General features: G+C 42.3%; 1 long non-coding RNA gene across 1 annotated transcript; it reads left to right on the top strand.

Annotated features, from left to right (window-relative positions):
• The first annotated feature begins 308 nt into the window (after positions 1 to 308).
• LOC140704956 (uncharacterized) lies at positions 309 to 9,764 on the top strand. The gene is made up of 3 exons (XR_012084491.2): positions 309 to 5,357; positions 6,951 to 7,052; positions 9,004 to 9,764. It is a non-coding gene; the product is annotated as an uncharacterized LOC140704956 (long non-coding RNA).
• Positions 9,765 to 10,007: the final 243 nt, after the last annotated feature.

Below are 10,007 nucleotides of genomic sequence, written 5' to 3'. Positions count from 1 at the left end.
TTATGCTATTATAATTGTATATTTTTATGTTAGCCGCTCAGAGTGGTATTGACCTACCAGATGGGCGGGATACAAATCAAATAAATAAATAAATAAATAAATAAATAATGTCTCTGCTTTTTAAGATGCTGTCTAGATTTGTCATTGCTTTCCTCTCAAGAAGCAGGTGTCTTTTAATTTCATGGCTGCTGTCACCATCTGCAGTGATCATGGAGCCCAAGAAAGTAAAATTTATCACTGTCTTCCCATATCTTCCCCTTCTGTTTTTCAGGAGGTGGTGGGACCAGTGGCCATGATCTTCGTTTTTTTTTTATGTTGACCTTCAGACCATTTTTGCACTCTCCTCTTTCACTCTCAGTAAGAGGTTCTTTAATTCCTCCTCACTTTCTGCCATCAGAGTGGTATCATGTGCATATCTGAGGCTGTTGATATTTCTTCCAGCAATCTTAATTCAGGCTTGGGATTCCTCTAGTCCAGCCTTTCACATGATGTATTCTGCATATATGTAAAATAAGCAGGGAGACAATATACAGCCTTGTCGTACTCCTTTTCCAATTTTGAACCAATCAGTTATTCCATATCCAGTTCCAACTGTTGCTTGCTGTCCCACGTATAGATTTCTCAGGAGATAGATGTAAGGCACTCCCATTTATTTAAGGACTAGCCATATTTTAAATAGTTCAACTTGAATGCCACCACATCCACTGGCCTTGTTGTTAGCCAGGCTTTCTAAGGCCCACTTGACTTCATTCTCCAGGATGTGTGGCTCCAAGTCAGCAACCACACTTTCTGGGTTGTCCGGGACATCCAGATCTTTCTGATATAATTCCTCGGGGTATTCTTGCCACCTCTTCTTGATGTCTTCTGCTTCTGTTTGGTCCCTCCCATTTTTGTCCTTTATCATGTCCATCTTTGCACAAAATGTTCCTTTAATATCTCCAACTTTCTTGAACAGATCTCTAGTTTCCCCCATTCTATTATTTTCCTCTATTTGTTTGCATTGTTCATTTAAGAAGGCCCTCTTGTTTCTCCTTGCTATTTTTTGGAAGTCTACATTCAATTTTCTGTAACTTTCCCTATCTCCCTTGCATTTTGTTTCCCTTCTTTTCTCTGCTATTTGTAAGGCCTTGTTGGACAGCCAGTTTGCTTTCTTGCATTTCCTTTTCTTTGGGATGTTTTGTTGCTGTCTCCTGTACAATGTTATGAGCCTCCATCCATAGTTCTTCAGGCATTCTGTCCACGAAATCTAGTTCCTTAAATCTGTTCTTCACTTTCATTGTGTATTCATTAAGGGATTTGGTTTAGATTATACTGGACTAGCCCAGTAGTTTTTCCTCCTTTCTTCAATGTAAACTTGAATTTTGCTACAAGTAGCTGATGAGCAGAAGCACAGTCAGCTCCAGGTCTTGTTTTTGCTGACTGTAAAGAGCTTCTCCATCTTTGGCTGCACATAATCAATCTCATTTCGGTATTGCTTATCTGGTGATGTCCATGTGTAGAGTCGCCTCTTGTGTTGTTGGAAAAGAGTGTGATGACCAGTTTGTTCTCTATTAGCCTTTGCTATGCTTCGTTTTGAATTCCAAGGCCAAACTTACTTGTTGTTCCTTTTATCTCTTGACTCCCTACGTTAGCATTCCTGTCCTCTAGAATGGGAAGAACATTTTTCTTTGATGTCAGTTCTAGAAGGTATTGTAAGTCTTCATAGAATTGGTCATTATTAGCCTCTTCAGCATCAGTGGTTGGTGCATAAACTCGGATTACTGTAATGTTGAAAGGTCTGCCTTGGATTCGTATTGAAATCATTCTAGTATTTTTGAGATTGTATCCCAGTACAGCTTTTCCCATTATTTTGTTGACTATCAGGGCTACTCCATTTCTTCTACAGGATTCTTGCCCACAATAGTAGATATGATAATCGTCTGAATTTGCCAATTCCCATCCATTTTAGTTCACTGATGCCCAGCAGGTCAATGTTTATTCTTGCCATCTCCTGTTTGACCACCTCCAGTTTACTAAGGTTCATAGATCTTATATTCCAGGTTCCAGGTGCAGTATTTTTCTTTGCAGCATCGGACTTTCCTTTCACTTCCAGGCACGTCCGCAGCTGAGTGTCCTTTTGGCTTTGGCCCAACCACTTCATTAGCTCTGGAGCTACTTGTACTTGTCCTCCGCTCTTCCTCAGTAGAATGTTGGACACCTTCCGACCTGAGGGGCCCATCTTCCAGCATCATATCTTTTAGCCTTTTGTTTCTGTTCATGGGGTATTCTTGGCAAAGATACTGGAGTGGCTTGCCAGTTCCTGCTCCAGGTGGATTGCGCTTAGTCAGAACTCTCCACTATGACCTGTCTGTCTTGGGTGTCCCTGCACGGCATAGCCCATAGCTTCTCTGAATTACTCAAGCCCCTTTGCCATGAGAAGGCAGCAATTCATGAAGGGGAAAGCTGTAGCCTTAGTGCTATGCCAAAAAAGAGTGGGACAGCTATAAATAGGGGTGGGATGGATCACTCTATGTCAAACCATATGTGAACACTATAGTTGATTCTAACCCAACTGCAGCAAAAGGAATCCAAGTAGCAAGCTATATGCCAGTCTCGGTGACCCTTAAGTATCCTTCTCAAGCACATTTTTATCCCACAACATTCACATTTCATAAATAATAATAATAAGGATTAGTAACGGTAAAAAGTAATAATCATTATTTAACATCTGCATGGAATGTTCATGCATACATATACCTTGCCTAGTAACAATCCTAGTGAAGGCCTTGTAATAAAAATATTGCATCATCATCCTGCAGAGTGGGGAGGAGGTGAAAAGAGTAAAGTTGAGAGACAAGGTCAAACTTCTTGTTACTTTAAAGAATGTTTTTTAAACTCAGATGTTCAGAGGACCTGACATGGATTGCACCACACTTGACCACAACAACCTGTCTTGTTCATGAATTCATGTCTTCTCAATTACTGCAATACTCAAGTTATATCTGACACTAAACAATGATAGTTATGAAAGCTAAAGATACATCCCAATTTATCGTAATGTATTTAGGCTTTCTGTAACTCGGGTTTTTTTAAATAGCATGCACATATTCTTTAAAAATAATGTTAACAGTGATAATGGTAATACTTTTAATATGTTAATACCTCTTCTTAAATAATACCATTTAGACTATTAAGAGAAATGTAAAATGCTGTCAATTCAACAAAGAAATTAACCTGTCAATCATTGTTAAAGACTGACTTACATATTTTCTTTCACAGTCCCTGTTGTATACTGGAGCCTTCAACAACTTCAGGAATATAAATAGATCTATATTTCAGTTGCTCCCTTCTGATTAAACCTTCCCAATTAATCAACACACACAGTAATCCCATGTACTATATACTTTGACTTTGGTGGGTTATATCTGCTTTTTGTACTCATTCCTAGGAAGCCGCATTATCTCATGGCAGCACTGTACTCCCAGGACTAAAGTCATCTTCTCAGCACCCATTGAGTGTCTATAGGATTGTGCTGTGTGGCTATTTCCTTGGGAAAAGGATCCATTCACCAGACTGTGAGTTGGAAATAAATTATGTTGTGAACTTTTTTTCCACAGTAAATAGGTCACGAACCTGCAAGCACTCTCTTTGCCTTTGAATGGATGTAACCCTGCCAGTCTAGGGTCCAAAGCCCCATAAATACAAACAAGATCAGGCTTTGAGCCGACTTATGAAAGAACTGTGAGCAACCGGATGTCTGTGCATGCATGTTGAATGTATGTGTCTGCTCATAGCCATTTCCCGGCTATCACACAAAGTGGGTGAAATGCACCTCGGCCTAATCCAGATCCCTGCCCATGTCAGACCATTCTGGCCCAGTTGTTAGGGCCACTTTTGGGGGCTGGCTTGGAGTGATTGTCGGGCAAACAGAAAGGTCACTTCAAGGGACATCACTCCCATTAAAGCATCCCTTTGCAGTGTGATTGGGAGATGGGGGCACTACGGGTTAAACTGCAGAAACCTCTGTGCTGTAAGGTCTATAGATCTGCAGCTGTAAGATTGAATCCACGTGACAGAGTGAGCGCCCGTCACTTGTCCCAGCTCCTGCCAACCTAGCAGTTCAAAAGCATGTAAAAATGTGAGTAGATTAATAGGGACCACCTCGGTGGGAAGGTAACAGCGTTCAGTGTCTAAGTCGCACTGGCCACGTGACCACGGAAGATTGTCTTCGGACAAAACGCTGGCTCTATGGCTTGGAAACGGGGATGAGCACCGCCCCCTAGAGTCGGACACGACTGGACAAAAACTGTCAAGGGGAACCTTTACCTTTCCAGTGTGATCAGGCACCCACCTTTCCAGCCCTCTGGTCACACTCTCAGAAGGCCTGGTTTCTGCCACAGAGACTTATGGGGGTGGCTGAAGCAGTAAAACCACTCCTTAAATACCACACATACCTGGAGAATCCGATTAGGGTCATCATAAATCAGAATCACGTTGATGGTACATTACATACAACGGGAGTCGTATTCTATAGGAGCTGCTAAAGGCACAAGAAGCGTCCTCTCCAGAATGAACTCTGGGCTGGGGACAAGGGAATAAATGGTGAGGGTGGCGTTCTCGTGTGCTTGTCTCCTCGCGAAGACCTGGAGGGGAAGGGCGAGGCGGCGTCCGCAAAAAGGGCTACTTTGTGAGATCTGGGCACACGCTCTTTCTCCAGAGACAGCGAGAAAGAGAGCGAGCGAGCGAGAGACGGCGGGAAACTCCCATCGCGCCCTCCCTGCCAAACAAATAGGAGGTATTTATTTATATACCGGAGGCGCAGCATATATATAAGGGCCATTGATTCCCGCCTTGAGCCAGCGGCTTTCGTTGGAGAGGAAGCGGGTTCCTATTTCATCAACAGAGCCGCCTTTGATGGCCAAACGGAAAGAAACACACCCTCGGGGAAAAACGCGGGAGAGGCCAGGGCTGCTTTAGGGTCGCAAATAAAAGCGGTGCTGCTGAAAGGAGAGGCAAACGTTTCCGAGAGAGGTCGAGGAAGGAACGGAAATCAAAGCTCAGGAAAGATAGGCTTTGGACTACAACTCCCAGGATCCCCCCAGCCAGTGGCTGTTCTGGGGGATTCTGGGAGTTGAAGTCCAAAACCGTCATGTGAAGGAGCTACGGGACGAGATCTGCGCTCCGCAAAAAAAGCGCGGGCGACCAGTTTGTCGGCTTGAGGAGGCGGCTCTCTTCCGCCGCTCCAGCGACCCAGCGTCAGATCTCCGAGAAATGGGAAGAGATCTCCCGCGGTCGCGTCCCGAAGGTGCTCTCCTGCTTTGTTAGCTGAGCTGAAACAAGCGACGGGTGGCAAGTAGACCAGTACCGGCCTGGAAGCTGTAGGTGGCGCTGTTGACTAAACAAACAGCCAAGCGGAGAGTGTCCCTAGAAGTGGGGCGGGGAGGGGGGGAAGAGAGAGAGAGAAAGAGAGAGACGGTGGCCTTCTCTTATGGGCTCCTCTCTCACGTCATGGACGATGGCAGAGACGGCCTCTCCTGTCGTCGCACCTGCATGCAGACCCTTCTCTTAGGAAGATTTCAAATTCTTCAGGGCTAGCTGGATATCCTGTATCCCCTTCCCCCCCCTCCGCATACACACTCTCCAGGTCAGGTTCGGTTCCAGGTTAAGGAGCAAAATCGGACCTATGAGTAGGATTTGGGTTGTTTAACTTCTTTTAGAGGATTTTAGCGTCCCAATCACAGTATTTGGGAGGCAAATTCCAAACCCAGAAAGGGCCAAACTTCAAGTTTGGCTGTTTTCTGTTGAACAAAAAAGAAAAAGTGAGAAGAAAATAATCTGTATTAGGGGCTGCCAGCTATTTCTATTGAGGCCTTTGAGTTGGGTTGGGAGTAACTGCAGGATCACACATTATGACCTTCTGAGTTTGACAGATCTCTTCATCAACCAAAGATAGTATAAAACTTGCAGTGCAAGCAAAAAGACCACAGTGTGGTGTGATGGCCATGACACCTGCACTGCCAGGAAAGCAAAACAGCTTTAGATTATACATGGAACAAAGGAGAGCAAAGGTGGTCAGTTTGCAAGCTCTCTCCACCTGGCCGAAAACAAAAGACCTAGTTTGGCCTTCAGGAGATCTGCCAGTTGCCCTGCTGAGGCCTGCATTAATTAACAGAGCTGTTTTATAACAGCAATTGGACTTTTCTATTGGCTACTTCACTCTGCAAGGTGCCATATCCTAATCGGTCACTGGAGGGAATCAGTAAAGATTTACCTATTTTTTTCTGGATTTATCATAAGGTGAACACAATTATTAATGCAACAGTTTACCAACAGGATCTAAGTACGTACCAATAACAATTACAGCAACATAGATGTCTTCATACTGGAACTGACCTATAGCAATCCTAACAGGGCTTTCAAAGTAAGTGAGATATTTGAGGACTGGTTTTGCCAGTTCATCCTCAGTTAGTTTCCATGGCTGAATGCGGATTCAAACCCAGGTCTCCTGAGCCCTCGCCCCTTACTCTATCTACTATGCCACACTGGGTATCTCAAATAGTGATGAGTTTCTTTGAAAATAAAACTGCAAGAACTGAATTTATGGTAGTTTTAATGAGAAAATCCAGAAATCAACTTCCTGTTGGCTGCTCAGAAGGGTGAAAGGGAGTCTTAAAGCCAGTTGCTTATTCTGACCATTGATGTGATGGAACATACATAAATGTCGATTTACCCTTCAGCCAATGATCTACTGGGTTTAACCTTGCTGGAACTTTACGTTAGATTTAGTTCCATGACTGTATTAGATAGTAATATACCAACTATACTCAGTTTGTGTCTTAGCACAGTTAAATGTGCTGCTTTCTCTACAAAGCTGCAGAAAGCTTGGAGGCCAGGATATCTGAATGACCACCTGTTCCCATATGAAACTCCCATTATTTATGATCTTTTTCTATATCTCCCACCACTGGCAGGTTGATGGGAGCCATCGTCATGGCATGGATCAGGACCTGCACCCTTGCTATGGAACTCCTTCCACAAGAAAGACTGGTCCAGCATTTTCCTTGCTTTAAGTGGTCTGTAAAGACAGTTTTGCTTAGACTGATTTTAAACAGTTTTATTCTGTTTTTAAAAACAGTTTTATTCTAGTATTTGATTTTTTTTAAGATGGCTTCCCTTTCAGGCAGACAAGCAATTTAGAAAATATTTAAATAATAAACACACACATCTTACTGCAAATGTCCAAGCATCCCATAGGGGCATAGTCCTTGTTCCATGCATGCATGGTGGACCCCAGCTTTCTTCTGATTGATCTGGGAGGTGCTACATGGGATTTATACAACCTTATCTCATAAAGCTACTGCACTGGGTGATAATGAGATTTCTTAGATCACAGGAATAGTGATGATGTATCCACCCCCTAAAATGGGCCCTTCTTTAACTTTGGTTCAAAGAACAGGACACTGAAGGTTCAAAGAGTGCACATGAATTGGCATGAGCAGATAACTCCCAGTTCTTCAATTTGACATCTCAATTTCACTTCAAATCCATTTTGCTGTTGCTGCTGGATCCCTGTGTAGAAATGGATTTTTTCTTATGATCTAGTCTTTAGAAAACAGTGCCAGGTATATCTGGTTACTCTCTCTTCCTAGCCATCAAGGAATTTATTCTTCTTCTTTCTAACTAATTTGTCCTTGGTTCCAAATGAATATTCTTTCCAAAGAGCATTGTCCCATTTTGGTCGTGAATGAACGTGATAAATAATTGTATATCCCAAACTATTTCCTGAAAGAACCCAATAAAGACAGCCTTTCTATTTTATGAGTTTATTAGCCTTTTATTAGTTTATCCAGATGGTTTCTGGTTCTTGTAATGTGAACGTTTTTTCTCCCTTTGGCCGTTGTAACTGAATTAGAATCTTTAAAGCCTAATCATGAGCGGATAGAATTAAAGGATCCCAGGAAATCCTTAACTAAATTATTTAAAAGGATGAATTGGTCATTTTGCTTCAGAGAGTGGGGAGCTCATTTCCCCCCCAGATGTTATGAGGATTATTTTTGAATAATACTTTCTACAATGAACTACTGTTATAGGAGCAAATTACACATTGGCTTAAATCCTGTTGGCATAACATTGCCTGCAGGAGGGTCATGATGTCACCAGCAGGGGGAGAATTTTGGTAGCAAAAGACTTCTCCCTTCACTCCCACGGGTTTTCTTACTTGAGAAGAATCCCTTTCATTGTGTGTAAGCTGTGGGTGTTGCAGGATGGAAAGAGGAAGCATTTTATTGTCAAGAATGGCTGTGGCACAATTACATTATTGGTAGAGATTTTCCATAATAAAGGACGCCCTCTTCCTGTTTCACAGCAGCCACTTAATGAAAAGGATTTCAGTTAAGAAAAATTTTCCCCTGCTGGTGATGTCATCACCCTTCTGCAGGCAGAACAGTTCCAACAGGATTTCAGCTACTCCACACTAACGTACAATTAAACTAACAGTGCCTTAGTGCCTGTTTTAAACATGTTTTCTTTATAAGTATTACACAGATGCTGTATCACAGAAATCATAGAACATAGAAACCAGCGATTTGCATTGACCCTGATCGCCTTGCATAATTTACACCAGCATAAGAGAGATCACATCTGCACAGCAGCAGACCATTGCCAATTAGAGTCCTTGCTACAGTTCTTCACAGGAGTCATTTTTGCATGTGACTTGGGTGGCTTTGTGTGTGACTCAGAAACCAAGCAAGGACTTAATTAAAGAGACTCTGCTTGGATTCAGGGTTGTGCACAATGCCAACCAACTAGTGTACAGTGTGGAATTTCATGAGGAATCTCAGCAGGGACTCTAATTAGCAGTGATCTGCCACTATGCTGAGGTCACTTCTCCTATTCTGGCAAAAATTATGCACAAAAGTTTTGTCCATTGTCCTTTATATTTCAATGAACTCTTACACTGAATATCTACCTGTTACCTGCTATTAACCATTGTATGTTTAATATGCATTATATGTTTAACTGCAGCCAAGAAATCAGAAGACAGACATGGAAGGGCAACCATGAAGGAACTAAAAAGATCATCAAGTGTAAGGATGTGTCACTGGAGATCAAAACACACCCACACTCTTGTATTTCTGATCACCATGCATGGGTGTGATAGATGGACAGTAAAGAAAGCTGATGGGGAAAAATTGATTCGTTTGAAACGTGGTGCTGGAGGAGAGCTTTGTGGATACCCGGGACTACCAGAAAGATGAACAAGTGGGTCCTTTATCAAAGCAAGCCAGTAGCTGGCCCAGTGGTTTAATTTTCTGGCTGTAGAGTCAGAGGTTTCGAGTTCAATTTCCCACTATGCATCCTAGAAGAACCAGGCTGTGTGGCCTTGAACAAGCTGCAGAGTCCCAGGATAACCCTGGAAGAAGGGAATGGTAAACCACTTCTGAGTATTCTCTTCCTAGAAAACCCTGAAAAGGGTCACCATAAGTCAGAATTGACTTGATGGCACAATATGGCATCATCTGCATATCTTAAATTATTGGTTTTTCTTCCACCAGTTTTCACATCTTTATCTAATCCACAATCTAATCCAGCTTCTCTTGATATACTGATCAACAAAATCCCAAACAGAGTAGCTGTTGAAAAACAACAACAACCAAGTCCTGCTTTGTAGCTTTGAAAATCCCTATGGAAATGAAATCAATATTCACAACATATTGATTTGCGTGCTATGGCTTGTACATGTATATTTATATATTACAGAAAAATAAAAACATGCCTGGAATTGACTTGTGATTTCATAACGACATTACTATGCCGTTTTCTTAGAAGGATTTTATTGCAAAGTCCTTAAAGGATTTTGTATTTCTTTAGGACATCCAGCTTTGAATAAACGCAGAGATTTTTCCTTAACTGCCTTACTGAAGAAACCAGGGCAACAGGCAGTGTCCCACAGGAATGACTGAAATAAAAAGAATGGGGGGAAAAGAGAGTGTCTTATCTGAAATAAAATATCAGTATGTAAAAAACAA

The sequence above is a fragment of the Pogona vitticeps genome, chromosome 2, assembly GCF_051106095.1.
Source record: "Pogona vitticeps strain Pit_001003342236 chromosome 2, PviZW2.1, whole genome shotgun sequence".
Taxonomy (NCBI): domain Eukaryota; kingdom Metazoa; phylum Chordata; class Lepidosauria; order Squamata; family Agamidae; genus Pogona; species Pogona vitticeps.
Note: the sequence above shows the minus strand (reverse complement) of the source record. Positions and strands in the feature narration are given on the sequence as shown.